General features: G+C 29.9%; 2 long non-coding RNA genes across 2 annotated transcripts; one reads left to right on the top strand and one right to left on the bottom strand.

Moving 5' to 3' along the window:
* Positions 1 to 440: 440 nt before the first annotated feature.
* LOC145966625 (uncharacterized) lies at positions 441 to 2,763 on the bottom strand. Its single transcript, XR_014437089.1, has 3 exons — positions 1,605 to 2,763; positions 1,110 to 1,179; positions 441 to 573 (listed from the first exon to the last, which is right to left on the bottom strand). It is a non-coding gene; the product is annotated as an uncharacterized LOC145966625 (long non-coding RNA).
* A 7,154-nt stretch (positions 2,764 to 9,917) lies between these two features.
* Positions 9,918 to 24,517, top strand: LOC145966683 (uncharacterized). The gene is made up of 2 exons (XR_014437126.1): positions 9,918 to 10,134; positions 24,205 to 24,517. It is a non-coding gene; the product is annotated as an uncharacterized LOC145966683 (long non-coding RNA).
* Positions 24,518 to 24,728: the final 211 nt, after the last annotated feature.

Here is a 24,728-nt window from a genome sequence, read left to right as displayed (position 1 = left end):
CTATCCTAGCTCATCCATTTTAAGGCAACGGATTTATCTACAATCTACATCTGCAATCTCTATGGATCCGTTACATTAAAATTAAATAAAAGTTTTTGTCACTCACCGGGCCATTGATGTGCAATAACGGAGTTGTCGTTATCGAAGTTACAGGGTTGTTATTGAAGTTACGGAGTTGTCTTTATCGAAATTATGTTGTCGTTATTGAAACTACGTCTGTAACATGCAAATATAAAATTCATTTATAACACAGCTCAAAATACAATCAATATTTCAAAAAATTATTATTGTGCGGAATTTCATATCCGGTGTGTAAAATAATAAGCAGATATAAACACGTATGGAAAGAATTTATAAAGTTTGAAATTATTTTTTAAATAGAAATTTTTAATATGATTTTTATAAAAATCTTTCTCTTTAATTTTTTCTTTAATTCCTTTAAATTATAAGAACGAATTATTGTGCTATTTATAACAATCGATATACAAATAATAAATATTCACCATCAAGTTGCTTCGCCGATGCAAGATGCCTCTCCCAGGCCTCCTCCTCCTCTCACAATAGTTCATTGATCTGTAACATACAAAGAAGATTCCAATTGTAGTTACGGTCAAAAAATTAACATTTCAAAAAATTATTATTATATGTATTTAATTTTATATCCAACGCATATAACAATAAGCAGATAAACAATTTTATAAATTTTGAAAAAGATTCTACTATTATTGTGCGATTTATAACAATCGATATACAAATATTTTATTGTGCGATTTATAACAATCGATATACAAACAATAAATATTCACCATCAAGTTGCTTCGCCGATGCAAGATGCCTCTCCCAGGTCTCCTCCTCCTCTCACAATAGTTCATTGATCTGTAACATACAAAGAAGATTCCAATTGTAGTTACGGTCAAAAAATTAACATTTCAAAAAATTATTATTATATGTATTTAATTTTATATCCAACGCATATAACAATAAGCAGATAAACAATTTTATAAATTTTGAAAAAGATTCTACTATTATTGTGCGATTTATAACAATCGATATACAAATATTTTATTGTGCGATTTATAACAATCGATATACAAATAATAAATATTCACCATCAAGTTGCTTCGCCGATGCAAGATGCCTCTCCCAGGCCTCCTCCTCCTCTTACAATAGTTCATTGATCTGTAACATACAGAGAAGATTCCAATTGTAGTTACGGTCAAAAAATTAACATTTCAAAAAATTATTATTATATGTATTTAATTTTATATCCAACGCATATAACAATAAGCAGATAAACAATTTTATAAATTTTGAAAAAGATTCTACTATTAACTAATAATTTAATATTTCTATTAAGAAGTTTATAATTATAATTCTATTAATAAATTATAATTCTTTTTAATAAGTTTAATGACTTAATAATACTATTAAAAGCTATTCAAAAGTAAAAACTTTTAGATTACAGTTTTCATGTAAAAATTTCTCGCCTTTTTCTCTTGTTTAAGTCATGTAAATAAAAAGTTAAATTACGCGATTAATTACTTAATTTAAATCTCGCGTAGAAATTAATAAATAATTATATATAAGTAATATAATTTATTTACCATAGAGTTGCTTTACCGGTGCCTGATGTCTCTCCCAGACCTCCTCCTTCTCTGATGTTGTTAACGCGCGATACTTTCAACGACACTCCCGCACTCACGAGCGATATTTTTATATCGCTATTTCCGCTATTTTACGCGCGATACTTAACGATGTCCGCACTATTTCGATGCGATTAAAAATTGTATATTTGATCGCGCGTGTATATACTTAATATGTATATACTTTTAACGGCACCCGGTTTCGGTACGAGCGAAAATCCCATTTCACTTTTGAGAATCAGCTTCGAGCCAACCGGTCGGGAATGCAACGATACAACGAGCAAGGACTAGGCCCAAACCGGAAAGAAGACGAAACGATTGACGGAAATAGAGGAAAATGAAGTTCACCAGCTCTTTTTCGCGCATAATTATCCTATCTCATATCGAACCTGGACCCGCTAAGCACGATTTCAGGTGACCCGCACGGATGCTATATCACTAGCGCAGTACACAAGGCTAGTAGACGGTAAAAGAAGAGGATACCCACATTTTTTAAATGCTAACATTCAGCAATTTAGAAAATGGGGAGGCAACCCCTTTTACCGAGCGAAAATCGTGCCTAGGGGAATCCACTCGACTCCTCGACAGGGTTAACACACGCTGGGCGTGTGGCTGTAGACGAGCAAAGAGAAGGGACCCATTAACGACCATTCCGAACAATCGATCGAGTCCTAGACAATTCGGGCCGAATCACTTGACGAAGTAGAGCGTGACCATCACTAAGCCGATCGAGCGCGAAGCTCGAACCCGCGCGCCCATGTACATTTTGTACTGGACATACGTTCTGCGCGGCCGGCATCACCAAGTGCCGCGATGCACAAGGCGCGAGTGTACGTTGCATAGCAACGTGTGCAAACTCGGTGAAACATCCCAGTTAATTGGCATCTGAAGTAGAGACTCGTGACAATAAATGAAATTGGGATTTTATATGAAAAAGTCCAAAAGTTTCGCGAAAACGCGACGACGCGAGAATACTACAACGCGAAAACGCGGTAACGAAGCGCTTGCCGTCCGCGGCACGTTGACGGCACCGACGACGCGAAAGGGTACTTGGCTTCCTCTTCAGGCTCCTTAAGATTTATCATAAATAGAAAAATTTAAGATAAACCTCAAGGCACCATCCAAGTACTAAGCCCTCCCACCGCGACAAGGTGTACCCCATGGGAGGGTTATATTATATATAATTTTATATATAATATAATATATAATTTATTTTGTAACATACTATATAAATTTTAATTCGCAAATATAAACGATAAATAAAAATATAAAAGATAAGAGAAAATCTATTATATAAAGCAATGTTCAAAATAATTGATTTTAAAACTAATTATTGCGCGCAATTAATTTTTACATTTTTACTTTTAAATAGATATATTTTAATGTTATAAATTGCATATTACAAAATAATTTATATTTCTTAGATGTAAACTTTTAAAAATATGATAAATAAAAAAATTTCTATTTTTTTCTATTTTTTCTATATTATAATTTAAAATCACTATTGAATCACAATTAAAGAAATAAAACCAAACGAGAAATATATAAATTTTCAATATATTGTTACATCCGCGGCGGCGACTTCGAGATATCGAAGCGCGTTCAACACAGTGCGCGCGGGCACTCGCGTACCGCGTAAAATAACAAGACACTCTTAACGGAAATTAAGAATTTTAATTAGAAACACAGAATACACAAACAACAAATAATAACAGGGGAAATCTCGCGTTAACGACCCGTAATGTAAAACGCGTCCGGAAGAATAGCTTGACAGCTATCCTTCGACTCAGCTGACCGTCGTTGTTATACAACAATATATACTATTGATAAATAATTTATACATTGTTGCGTCCGCGAAACGATATATATCGAACGCGTGTGACACAATCGATCGACACACGCTTCAGAAAAATTCAGAATAATCGTAAAACGGATCAGAGATAGACGCGCGTCCGCACAGTTTGACAGCTGGGCTCAGACTCTCTGACAGTCGTTGTTTATAACATCTTGACAACGCGCGCGGAAACAATCTTGTTCCGTCGACGTACTTCCCGCCGAAAGAATTCAACGGGTGACGAATACATCCAAGGGGATGGGACGCGGGGACGCAACAATATAATAAATAATTAATGTAATAAATAATTAAAATATTAATGACTTACATCATATCTTATTGATCCATCCATTTCCAAGATCTCCTTTTTTCTTTTGCTTTCTTCGCTTTTTCCTCGTGGCACTTCAATCCTCGTTACACTCGATTGAACTCCTCGTTGCACTTACACTCACTCACGAAAAGTTTCTCGTTGCACTTGCAATTGTCGTTAGAGAAAGAATTTGATAATATATGGAACGTCTCACATCACTACCTCACTGCTCGAGAGCCACTGAGCGAATAATCGTAAGTCAGAAACATTACCGCGGTACTGTTTATATCGCCAAGGTTGACTATGGAAAGGAAGAATTTGATAATATATGAAACGTCACTACTTTATTGTTCAAGGATACTGTGCGAATGATCGTATCATAAACATTATCGCGATACTGTTTATATCGCCAAGGCCGACTTATACTATGTTATTGTTATAATTCGTCGTTGAAATATTCTATGAGTGATTGCCGATTAAGAAAATTTAAAATTGATCGAAATTTATTTAATTTTAATAAGTATCGTTAGAGAAATTATTATAATAAGCATTAATAATCGAAAGATTATAACAAAATTAATTCTTTTATCCCCTTTTATGTATCCTTTGTTTCAATTGTTATTCGCAGTAATTAATGATTACGATTCGATAAGGATTTATCGCTGCGATACAATTCTATGTCGTTTTTCATAAGTTAATTAATTTTTAATTATTAATAATTATATCAAATTGTTTCGATATTAATCGTAATCGTATTTAGAAAGAAATTCGATAATATGCGAAGCGTTTCGTACCACTTTATTGCTCGAGTATCACCGTGCGAATGATAACAAAGCCGTAACATATTAATAATAGCGTGCTATTGTTTATATTGTCAAAAGTCGAACACCGTGTTATTGATAATTCGTTGCCGAAATATTTTACGTACTATAATATATACATGAAAATATTAAATTGTAGAAGTTTTTCAATTTATAGATTAATTAAACGATTATTTATTAAACAATTAATTAACATACAAAGCATTTCGCATCATTACTTTACTGCTCGAATGTCACCGAGCAAATGATAACAAAACCATAACATACAAACAATAGCACGCTATTGTTTACGTTGTAAAAGTCGACCATTATGTTATTGATAATTCGTCGAAATATTTTATATACTATAAAATATACACGAGCGGAATATTAAATTATTAGATTTTAATTTATTGATTAAATTTGATTATTTATTAAACAATTCATCACGGAGCTAATTATTTGAATTTATTCGATTGTTTTTGAATAATGTATTAATTAATTCAATTTTGTTTTTTCGCGCAGGGAGAAATACACTTTATAGCGCATCGATCGGATCTGATGGGGTAGTGTTGGGCAACTAAAAAACCTCTCAGACGACTCATCTTTGAACACTAATATCCGGTCTCTGGGAACTATTCGCACAATCACCTAGGACCCATACTGGGATTTATTTAATCAAAGGTAATCTTAAAATTTAATATAACTGTAATTTTGAAGCCTTAAAACATTTTTACATCTATACACACACACACACATACACACACACACATACACACACACACACACACACACACACACACACACACACACACACACACACACACACATGACAACGAGACCGTAATATGTAAACAATAACGCGTTACTGTTTATATCAACAAAGCTGAACATATTATTGGTAATTCGTTGCCGAAATATTCTATGCATTATATATTATACACGCGAAATATTAATGAAGAATTTTAATATTTATAGATTATTTAATTGATTATTTATAAAACAATTAAATCATTATTTTGAAAATAATATATAAACGTGATAAATAATTTTTATAAATTACTTACCTATACGTACTTATCTGTATGTGTGTGCCCATACGTTGGAAATTGTTACACAACTATTTTAATAACTGTACGGAATCTTAAGACGCGATCTAAGATCATTATTAAAATGAATTTAAATATAAGAATATGAATATCAGCGTATGTTACCGCCGGCATAGCTCTCAGGTTCATAAGAGTACTGAAACCTCCTCATCCAGCAAATGTCTTCGTTAAGGTGAGGAGATACATTGAGGAGGAAAATTTTTATTTTATTTTTATTTTCTTTTAATACAGAGTTTCCAAACAGAGAATATAATACATATATAAAATATATATTACATAATTATAATGTATACAACGTAAATTATAATTATAATTTGCAATTTACATAAAAAACACATTACAAAATATTAAATTATGTAGTATAAAAATAATTACATTACAAATATATATATTACAAAATATATTACAAAATATATTACAAAATTTAATACAGAATATATAATATACAATGTATATTACAAAATATAATACAAATTTAATATAAAATATTTGAAATTTAATACAAAATAAAATTTATTATACAGAATTACACGAAAGTGTCCAAAGTATACGTATAATATAAAATTTACTAAAAATTTTTATATAGACCAGACAAGACTGATTAGTGATGATTAATTACGCGATATTTATTATTAATAATCGACATACAATAATAGAATTTAATAGAATTTAATTAGATTTATATAAATAACGTATAAACGTAAATAATCATGATCAAAAAAGTCATTAATAAAATTATTGATCGTTTCTTCGATTGTAGGAGAAAGTATTTGCATTATTGGTGCATTTTGCGCGGACTATTAAAGACAATATTCAAAGACGTGGAAAGATAGACAAAGATTCGATGTAAGTCAACGATTAAATTATAAAATATTAAATTATAAAATAAATCGCGATTTAAAATTCCCGACGAATAATTAAATCGATAATATCTGGAATATCCGATTGCGATATGTATATATTTTATAATATAATAATCGAAGCGCCCTCAATAGACATTATTATCGCGCGCGATATAATTAATATCATATAAATGCGAAAATATTTCGACAGACAATTTGATGTCTATAATGTTTACGAATATAGTACTCACTGTCCGATTCATTTGCGAATCCTTTATAAGATAAATCGCGACTTGAATTCACGAGAAAACGCGACGAATAAATAAATCGATAATATTTCAAATATTTAATTGCATATAATTTTTATAATATAATAATCGAAGTTATCAAATACGCGGGTGATATACCGGTAATATGCGATAAAAAGAGGAGCGATCTTAAAAATGGAAAACGATTAGCATCTTGTTTCTCATCAGATTTCGCAAGATCAATCTGCGAAAAAAAGTTAAGTGATCCATTGAACGTCGGGAACTTCACTGTAGGAGGGAACGAATCTCGGATCTTCCGGACTATTCCCAATAGCAATGATTTCAGTAATAAATCAACGACAATTCCCTCGTCATTATCTTCGATTCACGAAATTAATATTCACGTCAGAAAACATGTTCTTCCATTATTAAGAAATATATTTCTTTATTAAAAATTAAATGGATATAGCAATTTTTATAGAAATGTGATTACGAACGATTATATTTATAAATAATAAAATCCATGCACCATTGGAGTTTGTGTTAAATGTGCGAACACAATAATTTTGGGGTACCGTTTGCGCGCGCGAGACGAATCGAACCCGATAACAGCAAGATTTAAAAAATTTCAATTCGAATAGTGTGCAAAATAAAATAAATAAAATAATTTTAAATATATAATTAATTCTAGATTAATTTTCTAAAATTTTCTTATTCTTATAATGTTTAAATTAATAATTTTTTTTTTTTAATCAATATCTTGCTGATATAAGGGTACCCATTCGATTCGTCTCAAAATTTTTAAGTATTCGCACATTTTATATAACATTCATGTATAATTTCGCGTATATATAATATATAATATTAATAAAAATTATAAAAATATTTTGGATACGTTAATTTGTGCATGTATTTTATTATACATATATATAAAATGGTATATATCTAAAAACTAATATTAATATCCCCAGTACCTAGAAATAATTAATAATTAATAATAAAATATATTCGTTCGTAATCATTTTTATCAAACAATTAATAAAAACTATTACAATATGAAATTACTTGAAAAATAAAAATTTATACACAACGCTATATCCATATTTAATCTACTATTAAATCTTTCTGGCATTAGACAATAATAATACCAATCCTAATAATGACAGAACATTTTTAACGAGAAGAAAAAAATAGATGCATTTTCTCTCACATCTAAATATATATTATTTAAATTAATTCGACTTTAAAGAAGCGTATGGCGTTCGTCGTTGAATGACTACCGAAATCATTGCTGTCGGAAATTGCCAGGAAAACCTGGGATTAGTTCCAATCTTACAATAAAAATTCCCAATTTTCAACGGGGCACCGAACTAGACGTCGCGAATGGATCTTACAAAAACCGATAAGAAATAATTCTCCATGATGAAAATCGTTTCGACTCCTCGGTGGTACGAGTCACGCAACTTTCATTAACGTTTACCTAACGAAAAGAACAACGATTACTCTTTTATTAAAACGATAATCTCGTCTAAGAATGCGAAGAGAACGAGGGAAAAGCACGGTGTTTTCGCAACCGTAATTTATTAATTAATTTATAAATATTTTCCGATACGAAATTCGTAAATACACAAATATAACCGAAGAAACAAATTATTAAATTCATAATAATTAACTCGCGATTTTATAATATCGAAGGTGATCGTTAAATTCTGTGAAGCTAATATTTAATCGTTGACTTATAACATCGAATCTTCACTTATTCGATATTTCTTTATATATAATTAGCAATATTTAGGAATATTATCTAACGAGAGGGAAAATTCTTTTGTTAAAACAATAATTTTGTATAAGAACGCGAAAACAACGCGAAAAGAACGCGGAAATGCACGGTATTTTCGTAATCATAATTTATTCATTTATTTTACGAAGACGAGTATTCAGTTCCGCGCAATATGGAATTCATAAATAGATAAATCTAACGAAAAGTATATCATTAAATTTATAATAATCGACTCGCGATTCTATAACGAAGACGTTCGTCATATTTTATAAAGCTTACATTTAATCATTAATTTAGCATCGAATTTTTACATTTCATATAAAAATTTCCCGAATTTATTAATGATTCTTTGATATGAATATATAAATAGTTACTCTTTTATGAATATTTCAAAAATATGTACTATAGAAACAAATATGTTAATTTAACAAATTACTATTATATAACCATTATACGTATACTTTCGACCATTTTTCCTGTAATTTACATAAGAATGCATTGATATAATTGACAATCTTAAATACAATTTTATATAATATAATTATAGTTATAATTGTATTTTATACACAATTATCTCAATAAAATAAAAATATCAATATTAAATATCAATATCAAAAATATCAATAATTAAAAATATCAATATTAAATTATAATTAATATACAATTATAACTATTTACAATTTATAAAACACAATTTACTACTTACAAATTACAACTTACAAAATAGAATTTATGATGTTATCAATATCAAATAAATGGATTCGTTTTATTATCAAATGTTTAATAACATAAATAATTTGATATTGACAGCATTAACATTTGGACTTAATATTATATATCACATATATGTGTAAATTATATATTTAATTTTTAATTTTTTAAATAAAATATAACATGTTAAAATATATTTTGAACATTTACAATTATGCAATTTGTTTTATCTTTTTGAAAATAACTGATAATTTAAATTTCATTTTTAAAATATTTTTAAAAATAAATTACATTTAATTTTTTAAAAACAATTTTAATTTATTACAAAGAATTACACGAAAGTATTTAAAATATACGTATACTATAAAATTTATTAAAAAGTTCTACAAACAAGACTGATTAGCGATGATGAATTACGCGATATTTATTATTATTAATCGACATAATAGAATTTTATTCAAAACGCGAAAAGATAGATCAAGCTTCGATGTAAGTCAAAATACATTAAAATACAAGATCAATAACGATTTAAAATTCGTGAGAAAACGGATAAATACGATAACGAATAAATAAATCGATAATATTAGGAATATTCGATTACGATATGCATAATTTTTGTAATAATAATGAATAATTTATGTAATTGATAATCGAAACCGCCAACAGACAGCGCGCGACATAATTATTATCAAACAAATGCGAAAATATTTCGAGACATTTGAGATCTATAATATTTGCGGATATAGAATTTATTGTCTGATATATTTGCGAATATTTAGAAGATATATCGCGATTTACAATTTCCGAGAAGACGCGACAAATAAATAAATCGACAATATTCGGAATATTTGATTGCGGTATGTATAATTTTTATAATATAATCGGAGCCCTAATAAACACGCGCGATATAATTACTATCACACACAAGTGCGAAGACATTTCAACAGACATTTAAGGTCTGTAATATTTGCGAATTTATTTGCGATTAATATAAATGTCTATTTTATATAAATGTCGCGATTGAAAAATACATGTTGAAAATAAATATTGCATCTCGCGCATAATTAGTTAAATGAAATAAAATGAATCTTAAGACTTTACATATTTTAAATGTAATTAACATATAATTAAAAAATCGCGTTGTTCGCCACGTTTAATAGGGAATAACGGAACGAATGATTTTATCAAAGTCCCTCTCTAATAATTTAACTATCTAACTATATCTCTAACTGTCGATGTATTAGTAGAGTTTAATAAGATTTAAATAATGATTTAAACAATCGCGATTAATCATTAATAAAATTATCGTCTTTTTAAATAGTAAAGAAAAATATTTGCACTATTAGCGCAGACTATAAAAGACAATATTCAAACACGTGGAAAGATAGACAAAGCTTCGACGTACAAGTCAACGATTAAATTAAGATAATATTAAGTTATAAGATAAATCGCGATTTAAAATTCTCGAGAAAACGCGACGACTAAATAAATCGATAGTATTCGGAATATCCGATTGCGATATGTATATCTTTTATAATATAATAATCAAAGCGCCCTCAATAGACATTATTATCGCGCGCGATATAATTATTATCACATAAATGCGAAGATATTTCGACAGACAATTTGATGTCTGTAATGTTTACGAATATAGTACTCACTGTCCGAGTCATTTGCGAATCTTTATAAGATAAATCATGATTTGAAATCACGAGAAAACGCGACGAATAAATAAGTCGATAATATGCGGAATATTTGTTCACGATACATATAATTTTTATATTTGATCGCGCGATGTATATACTTAATATGTATATACTTTGGACAGCATTCCCGGTTTCGGTACGAGCGAAAATCCCATTTCACTTACTAAAATCAGCTTCGAGCCAACCGGTCGGGAATGCAACGATACAACGAGCAAGGACTAGGCCCAAACCGGAAAGAAGACGAAACGATTAACGGAAATAGAGGAAAATGAAGTTCACCAGCTCTTTTTCGCGCATAATTATCCTATCTCGTATCGAACCTGGACCCGCTAAGCACGATTTCAGGTGACCCGCACGGATGCTATATCACTAGCGCAGTACACAAGGCTAGTAGACGGTAAAAGAAGAGGATACCCACATTTTTTAAATGCTAACATTCAGCAATTTAGAAAATGGGGAGGCAACCCCTTTTACCGAGCGAAAATCGTGCCTAGGGGAATCCACTCGACTCCTCGACAGGGTTAACACACGCTGGGCGTGTGGCTGTAGACGAGCAAAGAGAAGGGACCCATTAACGACCATTCCGAACAATCGATCGAGTCCTAGACAATTCGGGCCGAATCACTTGACGAAGTAGAGCGTGACCATCACTAAGCCGATCGAGCGCGAAGCTCGAACCCGCGCGCCCATGTACATTTTGTACTGGACATACGTTCTGCGCGGCCGGCATCACCAAGTGCCGCGATGCACAAGGCGCGAGTGTACGTTGCATAGCAACGTGTGCAAACTCGGTGAAACATCCCAGTTAATTGGCATCGGAAGTAGAGACTCGTGACAATAAATGAAATTGGGATTTTATATGAAAAAGTCCAAAAGTTTCGCGAAAACGCGATGACGCGAGAAAGCTAAACGCGAAAACGCGGAAACGAGACGCCGCCGTCCGCGACACGTTGACGGCACCGACGACGCAATGCGTTCAACGCATTAAATGCACGTGCCACATAAGAGCCATTGTGGGATCTTACAATAAAAATTCCCAATTTTCAACAGGGCACCGAACTAGACGTCGCGAATGGATCTCACAAGAACCGATGAGAAAAAATTCTCCATGATGAAAATCGTTTCGACTCCTCGGCGGTACGAGCCACGCAACTTTCATTAACGTTTATTTAACGAAAGGAACAACGACAATCTCGTCTAAGAATGCGAAAAGAACGCGGGAAAAACACCGTGTTTTCGCAACCGTAATTTATTAATTTATTTATGAATATTTTCCGATACGAAATTCGTAAATATAAATATAACTGAAGAAACAAATTATTAAATTCATAATAATTAATTCGCGATTCTTTAATAGCGAAGGTTATCGCGATAAATTTTGTGAAGCTAATATTTAATCGTTGACTTATCACATCGAATCTTCACTCTCTTATTCGATATTTCTTTATATTTAAATAGCAATATTTAGGAATATTATCTGACGAGAGGGACAGGGATAAAATTCTTTTGTTAAAACGATAATCTTGTATAATTACGCGAAAAGAACGCGGAAAGAGCACGGAATTTCGCAATCATAATTTATTAATTTATTTTACGAATACGAGTATTCAGTTCCGCGTGACATGAAATTCATAAATAGATAAATCTAACGAAAAGCATATCATTAAATTTATAATAATTGAATCGCGATTCTATAACGAAGGCGTTCGTCAAATTTTGTAAAGCTTATATTCGATCATTAATTTAGTATCGAATTTTTACATTAATATTATATAATCGTTATACGTATACTTTCAATTATTTTTCGTGTAATTTACATAAGAATGTATTCACGTAATTTAAAATCGTAAATACAATTTTATGTAATATCATTATAGTTATAATTGTATTTTATACAAAACTATGTCAATAATTAAAAATATCAATATTGGATTATAATTAATATACAATTATAACTATTTACAATTTACAAAATACAATTTATGATGTTATCAATATCAAATATATGTACTCGATTTATTCAAATGTTTAATAACATAAATAATTTGATATTAATAGCATCAATATTTGGACTTAATATTATAGCTATATATTAATTTACACATATATATGATATATTTTTAATTTTTAAAATATATCTTGAACATTTATAATTATACAATTTGTTGAATCTTCTTGAAAATAATTTTGATAATTTAAATTTCATTTTTAAAACTTTTTAAAAACTAAATTCAATTTAATTTTTTAAAAATAATTTTAATTTATTACAAAGAATTACACGAAAGTATCCAAAATATATGAATAATATAAAATTTATTAAAAATTTCTACGTAGTCCAAACAAGACTGATTAGCAATGATGAATTACGCGATATTTATTATTAATAATTGACATACAATAATAAAATTTAAGAATAGAAATTAGTTTTATATAAATAACGTTTAAACGTAAATAATCGTGATCAAAAGAGTCATTAATAAAATTATTGATCGTTTTTTTGATTGTAGAGAAAAGTATTTGCATTACTGGCGCATTTTATGTAGGTTATCAATATTCAAAACGCGAAAAGATAGAGCAAGCGTCGATTATAAATCAGTGATTTAAATACAAGATAAATGACGATTTAAAATTTGCGAGAAAAAATAACGAATAAATAAATCGATAATATTAGGAATATTCGATTACGATACGCATAATTTTGGTATAATATGAAAATTGAAACCGTCGATAGACAGCGCGCGACGAAATTATTATCAAACAAATACGAAGATATTTCGAGATCTATAATATTTGCTAATATAGAATTTATTGTCTGATTTATTTGCGAATTTTTAGAAGATAAATCACGATTTACAATTCGCGAGAAGACGCGACAAATAAATAAATCGACAATATTCGGAATATTCGATTGCGATATGTATAATTTTTATAATATAATCGGTGCCGCTATAGACACGCGCGATATAATTACTATCACACACAAGTGCGAAGATATTTCGACAGACATTTAAGGTCTGTAATATTCGCGAATTTATTTGCGATTTATTTGCGATTAATACGCTATTTTATATAAATGTCGTGATTGAAAAAATACATATTGAAAATACATGTTGCATCTCGCGCATGATTAGTTAAATGAAATAAAATGAATCTTAAGACTTTACAATTTTGAATATAATTAACATATAATTAAAAAATCGCGTTGTTCGTCACGCTTAATAGAGAATAACGGAACGAATGATTTTATCAAAGTCCCTCTCTAATAATTTAACTATCTAACTATACCTCTAATTGTCGATGTATTAGTAGAGTTTAATAAGATTTATATAATAATTTAAATAGTCGCGATTAATCATTAATAAAATTATCGTCTATTTAAATAGTAGAAAAAAAATATTTGCACTACTAGCGCAGACTATAAAAGACAATATTCAAACACGTGGAAAGATAGACAAAGTTTCGATGTAAGTCAGCGATTAAGTTAGATAAATCGTGATTTAAAATTCGTGAGAAAACGCGACGAATAAATAAATTGATAATACACGGAATATTCGATACGTATAATTTTTATAATATAATAATCGCGAAGCCCTCAATAGATACGCGCGCAATATAATTATGCTGTCACATATAAGTGCGAAGATATATATCGACAGACATTCGAGGTCTGTAATATTTGCGAATATAAAATTCACTATCCGATTTATTTGCGATTAACACGCAATTTTATATGAACGCCGTCAAATAAGATACATATCCTATCTCGCGTATGATTAGTTAAATAAGATAAAATGGAAAATTTTTATAATATGATAATCGAAATCATCAAGACGCGTGCGCGATATATTATTATCACTCAAATTATCACACAATTTGTAAATAATCGCGATTAAAACATTCATTAAGAAAATTAACGATCGTCTTTTAAATAGTAGCAAAAAATATTCGCACTACTAGCGCCTTTTGCGCGGACTATTAAAAACAATATTCAAAGACGTGGAAGGATAAACAAAGGTTCAATGTATAAGTCAACGATTAAATTATAAGATAAATCACGATTTAAAATTCCCGAGAAAACGCGACAAATAAATAAATCGGTAATAGTCGGAATATCCGATTGCGCGATATCTATATTAATTTTTATAATATAATAACCGAAGCGCTTCTCGATAGACATTATTATCGCGCGCGATATAATTATTATCATAAATGCGAAGATATTTCGACAGACAATTTGATGTCTATAATGTTTGCCAATATAGTTCTCACTATCCGAGTCATTTGCGAATCTTTATAAGATAAATCGCGATTTGAATTTACGAGAAAACGCGACGAATAAAATAAATCGATAATATTCGGAATATCCGATTGCGACATGTATTAATTTTTATAATATGATAATCGAAGCGCCCTCAATAGACACGAATAAATAAATCTATAATATTCAAAATATACGATTGCGCATAATTCTTATAATATAATTCGACGTCATTTGATACGCGGATGACATACCGGTAATATCCAATAAAAGAGGAGCGATCTTAAAAATGGAGAACGATTAACATCTTGTTTCTCATCAGATTTCGCAAGATCAATCTGCGAAGAAAAGTTAAGTGATCCATTGAACGTCGGGAACTTCACTGTAGGAGGGAACGAATCCCGGATCTTCCGGACTATTCCCAATAGCAATGATTTCAGTAATAAATCAACGACAATTCCCTCGTCATTATCTTCTATTCACGAAATTGATATGCACGTCAGAAAACATGTTCTTTCATTATTAAGAAATATATTTCTTTATTGCAAAATTAAATGGATATAACGATTTTTTTTTATAGAAATGTGATTACGAACGATTATATTTATAAATAATAAAATCCATGCACCATTGAAGTTTGTGTTAAATGTGCGAACACAATAATTTTGGGGTACCGTTTGCGCGCGCGAGACGAATCGAACCCGATAACAGCAAGATTTAAAAAATTTCAATTCGAATAGTGTGCAAAATAAAATAAATAAAATAATTTTAAATATATAATTAATTCTAGATTAATTTTCTAAATTCTTATTCTTATAATGTTTAAATTAATAATTTTTTTTCTTTTAATCAATATCTTGCTGATATAAGGGTACCCATTCGATTCGTCTCAAAATTTTTAAGTATTCGCACATTTTATATAACATTCATGTATAATTTCGCGTATATATAATATATAATATTAATAAAAATTATAAAAATATTTTGGATACGTTAATTTGTGCATGTATTTTATTATACATATATATAAAATGGTATATATCTAAAAACTAATATTCTAAAATGGCGATGGATGTCCAATACCTGCAAATAGTTTCTTAAAAGAAACTAAAAACTAATATTAATATCCCCAGTACCTAGAAATAATTAATAATTAATAATAAAATATATTCGTTCGTAATCATTTTTATCAAACAATTAATAAAAACTATTACAATATGAAATGACTTAAAAAATAAAAATTTATACACAACGCTATATCCATATTTAATCTACTATTAAATCTTTCTGGCATTAGACAATAATAATACCAATCCTAATAATGACAGAACATTTTTAACGAGAAGAAAAAAATAGATGCATTTTCTCTCACATCTAAATATATATTATTTAAATTAATTCGACTTTAAAGAAGCGTATGGCGTTCGTCGTTGAATGACTACCGAAATCATTGCTGTCGGAAATTGTCAGGAAAACCTGGGATTAGTTCCAATCTTACAATAAAAATTCCCAATTTTCAACGAGGCACCGAACTAGACGTCGCGAATGGATCTTACAAAAACCGATAAGAAATAATTCTCCATGATGAAAATCGTTTCGACTCCTCGGCGGTACGAGTCACGCAACTTTCATTAACGTTTACCTAACGAAAAAAACAACGATAAGACTCTTATATTACAACGACAATCTCGTCTAAGAACGCGAAAAGAACGAGGGAAAAACACGGTGTTTTCGCAACCGTAATTTATTAATTTATTTATAAATATTTTCCGATACGAAATTCGTAAATACACAAATATAACCGAAGAAACAAATTATTAAATTCATAATAATTAACTCGCGATTCTATAATATCGAAGGTGATCGTTTAATTTTATGAAGCTAATATTTAATCGTTGACTTAACATCGAATCTTCACACTCTTATTCCATATTTCTTTTATTTAATTAGCGCAATATTCAGGAATATTATTTCACGAAAGGGACAGCGATAAGATCCTTTATTAAAATGGCAATTTCGTCTAAGAACGCGAAAAGAACGAAGGAAAAACACGGTGTTTTCGCAACCGTAATTTATTAATTTATTAATGAATATTTTCCGGCACGAAATTCGTAAGTGTACCAATATAATAACTGAAAAAATAAATTATTAAATTCATAATAATTAACGCGCGATTCTATAATATTGAAGGCGATCGTTAAATTTTGTGATGCTAATACTTAATCGCTAACTTAACATCGACTCTTTATACTCTTATTCGATATTTTTTTATTTTTAATTAGCAATATTTAAGAATATTATTTGAGAGGGACGGCAATAAGATCCTTTATTAAAACGGCAATCTCGTCTAAAAACGCGAAAAGAACGCGGAAAGAGCACGGTATTTTCGCTATCATAATTTATTTAATGAATATTCAGTTCCGCGCGATATGGAATTCATAAATAGATAAATCTAACGAAAAGTGTATCATTAAATTTATAATTGAGCCGCGATTCTATAACGAAGACGTTCGTCAAATTTTGTGAAGCTTGTATTTAATCATTAATTTAACATCGTATTTTTACATTTTTACATTTTTTATATTTAATACCGACACGAAAATTAGCAATATTTGTAAAGTTTCTAATCAAATATTTATGAAATTTAAAATATATAAAATTATACATATATATCTAAAATTTATATATAAAAATTTTCCGAATTTATTAATGACTCTTTGATATGGAAATACAAACAGTTACTCTTTTATGATTATTTCAATAAATATATAGAATTAAATATGTTAATTTAATAAATTATTATTATATAATTATTATACGTATACTTTGGATAATTTTTCGTGTAATTTGCATAAGAATGTATTCATGATATTTTTTAAACACTAATAATTATGTACAATTTTCTTAATATTCCTGAAAAAAATAATTTAAATAATTTAGATTTTATTTTTAAAGCATTTTTAAAAATAAATTCAATTTCATTTTTTAAACTGAAGTAAAGCCAAATTACAAATTTCTATATATTGTATTAGAGTGCTAACACGGCCATATTTCATATGGTAAAATATAAAACAAGAGCAACCGTTTATAATTGGGCAGAATTTATTCCGGGTATCACAGAATTTAACATAACACTGTCACTCTCGAAAGATGCTATTGTAATTTATATAATTATTGCTTGTATATTTATTTTAATACTATATTTTAATATTTTATAACTGCTTATATTTATTTTTATCTCGTTGCAGTTTATATTTATTTTAATAAATGCCGGCGAAATGAAATAATATGTATATATTAATCTAATCTGTATATGTATCCTGCCCAATTGTAAATGGTTATCCTGACTTTAGTTGTTAGCAGCCTAGTATAATATATAAAATTCTGATAATATAAAAACCTCTGTCCAGATTACCAATAAAGATTGATTGATATTATAATAATATATATAAATAATAAATTTTTATAGTAATACACAATTTATAATAAAATATAAAATTAATATGTGTATAACATTAATCATATTACATTTATCATATTACAAGTTATTTCATTAATGATTTATTTGGCTTTATATTAAGCTTAAAAACAATATCTACAACAAATTCTATAATGGATGAGCTATAAGATATTAGAAATAAGATAAGTGAATAAGATAAATGCGCGTTATAAAAATAAATTAGCATCAGATGTAATTGATAAAATTTTTAGTGTTCTTTTCAATAAATTAGGTAAAATTTATACAAAAATAATCTTTTCTCGATTTTCTTTCTTTATAGTTAAAATACTGCAATATATTTTCGTGATGCATTACATTTCGAACGAATCTATTAAAAATTATTTAATTTAAACTATCCTAGCTCATCCATTTTAAGGCAACGGATTTATCTACAATCTACATCTGCAATCTCTATGGATCCGTTACATTAAAATTAAATAAAAGTTTTTGTCACTCACCGGGCCATTGATGTGCAATAACGGAGTTGTCGTTATCGAAGTTACAGGGTTGTTATTGAAGTTACGGAGTTGTCTTTATCGAAATTATGTTGTCGTTATTGAAACTACGTCTGTAACATGCAAATATAAAATTCATTTATAACACAGCTCAAAATACAATCAATATTTCAAAAAATTATTATTGTGCGGAATTTCATATCCGGTGTGTAAAATAATAAGCAGATATAAACACGTATGGAAAGAATTTATAAAGTTTGAAATTATTTTTTAAATAGAAATTTTTAATATGATTTTTATAAAAATCTTTCTCTTTAATTTTTTCTTTAATTCCTTTAAATTATAAGAACGAATTATTGTGCTATTTATAACAATCGATATACAAATAATAAATATTCACCATCAAGTTGCTTCGTCGATGCAAGATGCCTCTCCCAGGCCTCCTCCTCCTCTCACAATAGTTCATTGATCTGTAACATACAAAGAAGATTCCAATTGTAGTTACGGTCAAAAAATTAACATTTCAAAAAATTATTATTATATGTATTTAATTTTATATCCAACGCATATAACAATAAGCAGATAAACAATTTTATAAATTTTGAAAAAGATTCTACTATTATTGTGCGATTTATAACAATCGATATACAAATATTTTATTGTGCGATTTATAACAATCGATATACAAACAATAAATATTCACCATCAAGTTGCTTCGCCGATGCAAGATGCCTCTCCCAGGTCTCCTCCTCCTCTCACAATAGTTCATTGATCTGTAACATACAAAGAAGATTCCAATTGTAGTTACGGTCAAAAAATTAACATTTCAAAAAATTATTATTATATGTATTTAATTTTATATCCAACGCATATAACAATAAGCAGATAAACAATTTTATAAATTTTGAAAAAGATTCTACTATTATTGTGCGATTTATAACAATCGATATACAAATATTTTATTGTGCGATTTATAACAATCGATATACAAATAATAAATATTCACCATCAAGTTGCTTCGCCGATGCAAGATGCCTCTCCCAGGCCTCCTCCTCCTCTTACAATAGTTCATTGATCTGTAACATACAGAGAAGATTCCAATTGTAGTTACGGTCAAAAAATTAACATTTCAAAAAATTATTATTATATGTATTTAATTTTATATCCAACGCATATAACAATAAGCAGATAAACAATTTTATAAATTTTGAAAAAGATTCTACTATTAACTAATAATTTAATATTTCTATTAAGAAGTTTATAATTATAATTCTATTAATAAATTATAATTCTTTTTAATAAGTTTAATGACTTAATAATACTATTAAAAGCTATTCAAAAGTAAAAACTTTTAGATTACAGTTTTCATGTAAAAATTTCTCGCCTTTTTCTCTTGTTTAAGTCATGTAAATAAAAAGTTAAATTACGCGATTAATTACTTAATTTAAATCTCGCGTAGAAATTAATAAATAATTATATATAAGTAATATAATTTATTTACCATAGAGTTGCTTTACCGGTGCCTGATGTCTCTCCCAGACCTCCTCCTTCTCTGATGTTGTTAACGCGCGATACTTTCAACGACACTCCCGCACTCACGAGCGATATTTTTATATCGCTATTTCCGCTATTTTACGCGCGATACTTAACGATGTCCGCACTATTTCGATGCGATTAAAAATTGTATATTTGATCGCGCGTGTATATACTTAATATGTATATACTTTTAACGGCACCCGGTTTCGGTACGAGCGAAAATCCCATTTCACTTTTGAGAATCAGCTTCGAGCCAACCGGTCGGGAATGCAACGATACAACGAGCAAGGACTAGGCCCAAACCGGAAAGAAGACGAAACGATTGACGGAAATAGAGGAAAATGAAGTTCACCAGCTCTTTTTCGCGCATAATTATCCTATCTCATATCGAACCTGGACCCGCTAAGCACGATTTCAGGTGACCCGCACGGATGCTATATCACTAGCGCAGTACACAAGGCTAGTAGACGGTAAAAGAAGAGGATACCCACATTTTTTAAATGCTAACATTCAGCAATTTAGAAAATGGGGAGGCAACCCCTTTTACCGAGCGAAAATCGTGCCTAGGGGAATCCACTCGACTCCTCGACAGGGTTAACACACGCTGGGCGTGTGGCTGTAGACGAGCAAAGAGAAGGGACCCATTAACGACCATTCCGAACAATCGATCGAGTCCTAGACAATTCGGGCCGAATCACTTGACGAAGTAGAGCGTGACCATCACTAAGCCGATCGAGCGCGAAGCTCGAACCCGCGCGCCCATGTACATTTTGTACTGGACATACGTTCTGCGCGGCCGGCATCACCAAGTGCCGCGATGCACAAGGCGCGAGTGTACGTTGCATAGCAACGTGTGCAAACTCGGTGAAACATCCCAGTTAATTGGCATCTGAAGTAGAGACTCGTGACAATAAATGAAATTGGGATTTTATATGAAAAAGTCCAAAAGTTTCGCGAAAACGCGACGACGCGAGAATACTACAACGCGAAAACGCGGTAACGAAGCGCTTGCCGTCCGCGGCACGTTGACGGCACCGACGACGCGAAAGGGTACTTGGCTTCCTCTTCAGGCTCCTTAAGATTTATCATAAATAGAAAAATTTAAGATAAACCTCAAGGCACCATCCAAGTACTAAGCCCTCCCACCGCGACAAGGTGTACCCCATGGGAGGGTTATATTATATATAATTTTATATATAATATAATATATAATTTATTTTGTAACATACTATATAAATTTTAATTCGCAAATATAAACGATAAATAAAAATATAAAAGATAAGAGAAAATCTATTATATAAAGCAATGTTCAAAATAATTGATTTTAAAACTAATTATTGCGCGCAATTAATTTTTACATTTTTACTTTTAAATAGATATATTTTAATGTTATAAATTGCATATTACAAAATAATTTATATTTCTTAGATGTAAACTTTTAAAAATATGATAAATAAAAAAATTTCTATTTTTTTCTATTTTTTCTATATTATAATTTAAAATCACTATTGAATCACAATTAAAGAAATAAAACCAAACGAGAAATATATAAATTTTCAATATATTGTTACATCCGCGGCGGCGACTTCGAGATATCGAAGCGCGTTCAACACAGTGCGCGCGGGCACTCGCGTACCGCGTAAAATAACAAGACACTCTTAACGGAAATTAAGAATTTTAATTAGAAACACAGAATACACAAACAACAAATAATAACAGGGGAAATCTCGCGTTAACGACCCGTAATGTAAAACGCGTCCGGAAGAATAGCTTGACAGCTATCCTTCGACTCAGCTGACCGTCGTTGTTATACAACAATATATACTATTGATAAATAATTTATACATTGTTGCGTCCGCGAAACGATATATATCGAACGCGTGTGACACAATCGATCGACACACGCTTCAGAAAAATTCAGAATAATCGTAAAACGGATCAGAGATAGACGCGCGTCCGCACAGTTTGACAGCTGGGCTCAGACTCTCTGACAGTCGTTGTTTATAACATCTTGACAACGCGCGCGGAAACAATCTTGTTCCGTCGACGTACTTCCCGCCGAAAGAATTCAACGGGTGACGAATACATCCAAGGGGATGGGACGCGGGGACGCAACAATATAATAAATAATTAATGTAATAAATAATTAAAATATTAATGACTTACATCATATCTTATTGATCCATCCATTTCCAAGATCTCCTTTTTTCTTTTGCTTTCTTCGCTTTTTCCTCGTGGCACTTCAATCCTCGTTACACTCGATTGAACTCCTCGTTGCACTTACACTCACTCACGAAAAGTTTCTCGTTGCACTTGCAATTGTCGTTAGAGAAAGAATTTGATAATATATGGAACGTCTCACATCACTACCTCACTGCTCGAGAGCCACTGAGCGAATAATCGTAAGTCAGAAACATTACCGCGGTACTGTTTATATCGCCAAGGTTGACTATGGAAAGGAAGAATTTGATAATATATGAAACGTCACTACTTTATTGTTCAAGGATACTGTGCGAATGATCGTATCATAAACATTATCGCGATACTGTTTATATCGCCAAGGCCGACTTATACTATGTTATTGTTATAATTCGTCGTTGAAATATTCTATGAGTGATTGCCGATTAAGAAAATTTAAAATTGATCGAAATTTATTTAATTTTAATAAGTATCGTTAGAGAAATTATTATAATAAGCATTAATAATCGAAAGATTATAACAAAATTAATTCTTTTATCCCCTTTTATGTATCCTTTGTTTCAATTGTTATTCGCAGTAATTAATGATTACGATTCGATAAGGATTTATCGCTGCGATACAATTCTATGTCGTTTTTCATAAGTTAATTAATTTTTAATTATTAATAATTATATCAAATTGTTTCGATATTAATCGTAATCGTATTTAGAAAGAAATTCGATAATATGCGAAGCGTTTCGTACCACTTTATTGCTCGAGTATCACCGTGCGAATGATAACAAAGCCGTAACATATTAATAATAGCGTGCTATTGTTTATATTGTCAAAAGTCGAACACCGTGTTATTGATAATTCGTTGCCGAAATATTTTACGTACTATAATATATACATGAAAATATTAAATTGTAGAAGTTTTTCAATTTATAGATTAATTAAACGATTATTTATTAAACAATTAATTAACATACAAAGCATTTCGCATCATTACTTTACTGCTCGAATGTCACCGAGCAAATGATAACAAAACCATAACATACAAACAATAGCACGCTATTGTTTACGTTGTAAAAGTCGACCATTATGTTATTGATAATTCGTCGAAATATTTTATATACTATAAAATATACACGAGCGGAATATTAAATTATTAGATTTTAATTTATTGATTAAATTTGATTATTTATTAAACAATTCATCACGGAGCTAATTATTTGAATTTATTCGATTGTTTTTGAATAATGTATTAATTAATTCAATTTTGTTTTTTCGCGCAGGGAGAAATACACTTTATAGCGCATCGATCGGATCTGATGGGGTAGTGTTGGGCAACTAAAAAACCTCTCAGACGACTCATCTTTGAACACTAATATCCGGTCTCTGGGAACTATTCGCACAATCACCTAGGACCCATACTGGGATTTATTTAATCAAAGGTAATCTTAAAATTTAATATAACTGTAATTTTGAAGCCTTAAAACATTTTTACATCTATACACACACACACACATACACACACACACATACACACACACACACACACACACACACACACACACACACACACACACACACACACACACATGACAACGAGACCGTAATATGTAAACAATAACGCGTTACTGTTTATATCAACAAAGCTGAACATATTATTGGTAATTCGTTGCCGAAATATTCTATGCATTATATATTATACACGCGAAATATTAATGAAGAATTTTAATATTTATAGATTATTTAATTGATTATTTATAAAACAATTAAATCATTATTTTGAAAATAATATATAAACGTGATAAAT

This window comes from Camponotus vicinus, unplaced genomic scaffold (assembly GCF_025532165.1).
Source record: "Camponotus vicinus isolate PSW18456_S1 unplaced genomic scaffold, iyCamVici1.0 SCAF_2, whole genome shotgun sequence".
NCBI lineage: Eukaryota > Metazoa > Arthropoda > Insecta > Hymenoptera > Formicidae > Camponotus > Camponotus vicinus.
This window is presented reverse-complemented; position numbering and strand designations above follow the sequence as displayed.